Source organism: Nomascus leucogenys, chromosome 15 (assembly GCF_006542625.1).
Source record: "Nomascus leucogenys isolate Asia chromosome 15, Asia_NLE_v1, whole genome shotgun sequence".
NCBI lineage: Eukaryota > Metazoa > Chordata > Mammalia > Primates > Hylobatidae > Nomascus > Nomascus leucogenys.
The window spans coordinates 101,440,090-101,446,089 of record NC_044395.1 but is presented as its reverse complement, the minus strand read 5'-3'; the positions used below and the strand labels follow the sequence as shown (position 1 = coordinate 101,446,089).

Genomic DNA, 6,000 nt, shown 5'->3' with positions numbered 1-6,000 from the left:
CACACAGATGTTCTCTACAATTTGATAGCTATGTCATTTAAAAGTGTACATTAAAGTAAAACTGTGCAGGTGTCAAGTCTAAATTCATGTTTAAAAATGAATGAACTGTACCTAAATTGCTGTATACATCGGATCCATGGCTGTGAAGCAGAATGCATGAGCAAACTTTTTATATTACCAGGAATCCATTTATCTATAGTCCCATCAGTCAAATTCAGATACTTGTTGCCAGCTCCAAGATTTATAGTCTGGAGCTGGTTTTTGAAATTGCTTTGTATTTCCATTTAACAGCCAGGGAAGCAGCATGTTAAAATTTTGCCTCGGTCTCCTTGGATCCTATTTATAAAGCTAATTTGTCTCCCCAGACATTTTTTTTTTCTCTTTTAAATGCCAGCTCTAGGCTTCTAAACCATTAACCCCCCCTTCTTTATCCCAAGAAAAACACTGTCACAGACAATGCCGTTGCAGGACACTGATGATTCCGATGATGATATAGTTCTCCCAGGCAGGATACCAACCATTTCGTCTTCTGGCCGGAGATGGATTCACTGCCCTCCCTGCAGACACGCAGGCTCACACACGGAGCACTGGGAAGTACACATTTACTGTACTGCGTGCCGACCGCCTTGAAGAAACTGTAGCTAACCACCTTATTAGTATTCTTGCCTCCACCGTGTCTCACTTGCAGCATCAGAGGGCTGAGCAAATGCAGTAGAACAGGGACAGACACAGCTCTGGCAATCATCTCAATGCAGGCTGCCGAATGTTGGGGGTGGGGGATGCAGCACATCAAGATTAATAACCTTGCCATAATCCGGGGCACCCTGCAAGCAGACACCTCTGCTGATTGACCTGCTCCTGGCTTGATGCATCTTCCTGGGGGAGAGGGATCCGGAATCTACCTAGTCCTGGGGCCCCCCGATTTTGGATGTTCATTTGATCCTTCACAGATCTGGGAAGGTAACAGTGAGCCGTACCATCTGCAGCACACAGCAGCTCTTGGAGGTTACTACTGACAGTTTTCATTACACTGGTTTGTGTGAGTGCTTGTGTTTGTGTGTGTTTGTGAGTGTGGGTGCCTGCTTTGCATGAAAGAGAATGTGTGAGTGTCCGTGTGTGTGTCTGTGTTAGTGTGACAACCAAAGCAGGTATTTCGTACAGTAGGAGATTTCAACAGTGTGACAATATTCTCTGGGCACTTGGGCTCACAGTCTGTAGCCCCCACCCCCCGCCTTTCGCCACCTCCTTGCTTCCCTACTCCCCCTTCTGCTTTTGCCTTTCATGAGTTTTTGGCTTACTTTTTGGCGGAGTCTCTTGGACACGTTTTTGCTGGTGCTGGAAGATCAGATACATGGAACCTTTGAAAACTGATTATTTTTCTCCGATATGACTTAAAAAACTAAAAAGAAGAAAAGAAAATAGAGTAGTGCATGGCAAGCTAGAGGATTGTAAATTTTCCTTGGTGAACTTTGAGGATCCATAAAGAAGGTAAGTCACGGGACTTCTCAGATCTCAGTTCTTGTTGTCTTGCAATGTTTGTGTTTTCCTGCTTGTTTTCGGAAATCTATATGCAGTTTATATGCTCATTTCTAGAGATTGGAATGCTCAGAAGAACTCAGTGTGTGGCATTTTGGGGCTATTTTTATGCCAAGGAGGTTATTTCCATTTGTATAACCATCCCCCCCATTCCTCTTACCATTTTTATACCTCTCTTGCTTATCTAACATTTTCACAGGGAATTCTGAATATATGAAATCTGGAAAAAAATAATTCCAGCTTTCTCCTGCCTTGCGATACTCTCTAAATTTGAGGAAAAGCATTAATCAGAAAAGCGACTGGTAGAGGCTCTGAGTTAGAGGCAAAGTGTATCTGCTCAGAGACTGGGGGCTGGGGAGGTGGGGGTGTAATCTGGACTTTCATGATAACTTAATAGTAGACTTCCCCCTCCCCATAGCTTTATTTTTTTCTTCTTGAATAGTTATATCTGCTCTAGAGAGTAGCGAATGTGTGGAATACAGAAAAGCTGCTTCACCAGCTCTTAATCGGAGCAAATGAGAACAAAGTGGAAATTGTTTAGTATTTTGAACCTCTCTCTTTTTGCACTGATTCTCTCGCTATTGCATCTCATTAACCTTTCGGAATGCAGTGTCCCCTGATTAAGACTAGTGTCGCTCATTTTGGAACATCCTCTTACCCTACATGGTCCCCCGAGAAGGGACTGTGCTTGAAAATTGCTCTTAATTGTGTATTCTTGGCTGTAAAAGCAAGTGGCATCAGGAATTCAGGTGACTTTAGTCAAACATCTTGCCTAACTCAGTCTCTTTAGTTTCCTGGTAGTTAACTGTGCCTTTCTTCACCCTCCCCCCGCCCGCCTCCCCGCCCCCCCCACGCTTTTCCTTCAAAGTGAAATGCAGACAATATTTTACCTGTTTCAATCCCAAGGTTATTTAATTAAAGCATAATATCATTTCATTGTGATAACATCTGTGTTCCTGTGTCTTTTAGGATTTTCATCTCTGCATTGGCATCAATTAGCTTTTCCCCAGGAGTAAGAATCACTTGTAAATAGGTTTCTAAAATGCTGAGACCTCACATGAAGGCAACAGAATCTTACTCTTCATCTGCCAGTGCATGTGGATGGTTTCTCCTTAAAAGAATAGTGTTAGTTCATGGAATGTTAGCCAACTTGAACTGTTACTGTGGACACGTTCATGGAAGAGATGACAGGTGTGTTAACTAGGTAGAGAAGAGCATACCTAAGTGATTCTCTCCAGGTGTTGATGTCTGTGTATAGAAAGAAGATGCAAATTGTAACATAATAGATTTATTCAGAGGCTACGTGGCCTGGGTCAAAGATTTATGAGAGCACCCAAGTTGAGAGATGTCAGGCATCATACTCAAAACGTTGATTATATATATATATATATATATATATATATATACATATATATATATATATATATATGAGTTACAAAAAGAAAACAAGCAAACAAACAAACAAACATGAAACTTAAAGATGAGCTTATACTCTGGTATTACCCTAGGCTATCCTAGCCTTTCATCTATCTACTATTTTTTGCATAATGATTTTAGAGATGCAGGTAAAAGAGGACAACTGTGAGAAGCTGCCCCTCCTCCACCCCTGGCCCAACCTTGTACCTGGTACTCCAGGCAGTGCTCTTGGTAAAAATTACAATGGGAAGACTCCTGTCAGTATAATTTATAATATGTCTTTCATGTCAATGATTTATGATCATGATATTTTCATCTGTTACCCGTAATGTCCAGGTAAATTTTTCTTATCTGGAAAGGAGGTTTGTTGTTTTCTTTTTTTAATTTTTAAATGGCTTTAGCCTAGGAGAAACCCTAAACAAGATTTTATTTTCTTTGTGGAAAAAACAATCTGAGGTTCATAAAACCAGAAAGTGAGAATAATATATGAATAAGAAACATGAAGTTTCTGTTGTAAGGAGAAGGATCCTGATACTCCAAGTGCCAATGGGTCATGGCAGGGTATTGGAGGCTCCCTAAGCTCTGCCTGGACAATCAGCATTCCTTAAGTTGGTCAGCTCTTTATTAACCTGCATCTTTTGGCAACTAGTCCCAGGTATAGAGGACAGCATTTCAGGTCATCTATTTAGTGTTAGGACTGTTCTGAATAGAGAGAGGTCCTTTGAAAATGTCGTTCTGGAATTTGGCAAATGAGTACCTCTGTCCATTGAGGCTATTTAATGTTGACTGTTCTCCCATTCATATTCTCACCAACTACTGGTATATTTAGATGTGTGGTGTTGGTAAAAATTAATTGCATAGATTATTCTCAGTACTACCTCAAAACAAAACAACAACGAAAGATATCAACTTGGTTTTTGTGTATTAAAGATTTAATAATTGTAATGAGTGAATCTTTTAGCGATAGCAACACTTTCATGATCACTTATTTTAGGCTAGTAATAGAAGTGGGGTACAGCCAACTCAGGATTTTCTGATTACGGCTTATGAAATGTGCAAAGCATTTCTCCCATATCTCAAGGGTTCCTGATGGTGTTTGCACAACTGTAACTTTGCATCTTTATTTTCAGCTCAGGCCAGAGCAATGATAAACAGCTTTTGATCAGAACCAACTCCAGGTCCATGCCTTTTTCAGTTTTATTTTGCGGTAGAGAGGGTTTTGAGGTTTACCAGGGTTTGTTTTATTGCTTAGAGAATTCAGAAAAGAAAGGTAAATGGGGGTAGGGAGCTTTCCATTTCAGTAGGAGTAACATGTCAGAGGCGCTAAAGAAAAGGCTAAAGTTCCCTAGAAGCAACATATGCAGAGTTATATTTTTAAAAGAATGAATTGGTGAAGGGTTTCTCTGAGTTTATTGGGGAGAATAAAGGACATTCCATTTCTTCTCTATTTAACTCTATTCATTTGGCAGGCCTTTCTCTGGGACTCTGCTAAAGTCAGACAAGGAGGACCAACATTCTTCTGTGTGTTTCTATGTTTTTAAGACCCAGGGCACTTAACACATGAATAGCTCTTTCCCTCTGTAACAAACGGGGTTGACAGCTGAAAAGTCAGCTACTGAGAACCTTTTTAAAAAAAGCCAGGAACATCACCTAGTAAGTTCAAGAGCAGAGAGGAGCTTTTGGAGCTCTGGCCCTGGAGGTGGGTAAGGATCAGGTAGATTGAACTTGAAATTTTGATTGCTGAGTCATTACAACATCCTAGAGCTGTAGATTAGCTCAAGGAGCTGAGCTGATGCTGGAACTGGGGCTAATAAGAATAGGCTAAGAGCATCAGCCTGCAATAGGAAATGAAGACTCTTGGGAAGTAGAAGATACACTCTCTGATGACAAATGCTATTTGTATGTCCTTGGTACTGTTCTCCATCACTTCAGAACAACCTCTCAGGGACCCCAATAAATTACAAAATAAAAGATGGATTAATTGATGTGTGAATAGAGCAGGGGCTTTGCAATAAATTAAGCCAACTCACTCAATTATCTGCATCTCCATTTGGGACGACTCAGCAGTCACAGATAAAATGGGGAATGGTGGAGGCTGGGGTTAAAATTAGAAGAAAAAAAACCTCTGGATTGAGAATCAGAAAATGTCAAACATTGCAAGTATTGCTTAACGGTTGGTAGGTCATTCAAAGTCTTGGAACCTTGATTTCTTCCTATATAATTTGGAAATAACTATTCTTAACTCATAGTGTTGTTGTGAAGGCTATGATGAAATATTGTAGAAAAAAGGATCTACAAATATACACTTATGTAGAAATGTAATGTGTTACAGTAATGATGACTTTATGTATTGTTCAAGACATAAAATGATTCCTCCAATATAATTTCAAGTTAAAGTGTAAAGCAGAACTGGTCTATTCTTAGTGATTAGTGATTAACATTTGTGTTCTTATAGTTTTGGTGTTTTTCCAAATGCGATGACTCTACCTCTTCTCAGTAATTTTTGTGGTACATTTTTGGTTACTTGTGAATATGTGTAAGTGTTGTGTGTATGTACCTGTGCATGCCTACATGCATAAATAATTACCCAATCTATATGAGGCATAATTTTAGTTCCATGAAAAATAGAAAATGTATTATGACCTGAATTCATTTTTGCTGGATATCCAGAAAACATAAGAAAAACTTGACTTGCCCAGACTTGGACATACACAGACAACTAGCAAGTCCGCAGTCACCAAATAACTCCAGTCCACAATGATGCTGTTGATTAGAATTTGAGTTACACTTTGGAATTATATAAATTATATAAATAAAATATACTTTCAAAATCGTACTGAATATAAGGAGCAATAATCACGTGCATCTTTCCATATGTTGTTGCAGAAACACAATTCAGATGTCACCAAGAGGTGTTAACATTGCTCTTTATCTAAAATCTCGTTTTGTTCACAGTTAATGAAAGGATGCATATTTATTAAGCACCTACCAGGTACAAGCACTACAGTCATTGCTGTGGGGAGTATTAGAAGGACTCTCTGCTCATAG

At 39.5% G+C, this 6,000-nt stretch overlaps 1 protein-coding gene across 4 annotated transcripts in view; it reads left to right on the top strand.

Moving 5' to 3' along the window:
* The first annotated feature begins 710 nt into the window (after window positions 1–710).
* The window catches only part of LRRC4C (leucine rich repeat containing 4C), a 1,364,302-nt gene continuing 1,359,012 nt past the window's right edge, over window positions 711–6,000 (top strand). For all 4 annotated transcript variants that reach the window (XM_030829357.1, XM_030829356.1, XM_030829355.1 and 1 more), the window contains exon 1: window positions 711–1,488. The gene's annotated coding sequence lies outside the window, so the exon portion shown is untranslated. The remainder of the gene's footprint in view (window positions 1,489–6,000) is intronic.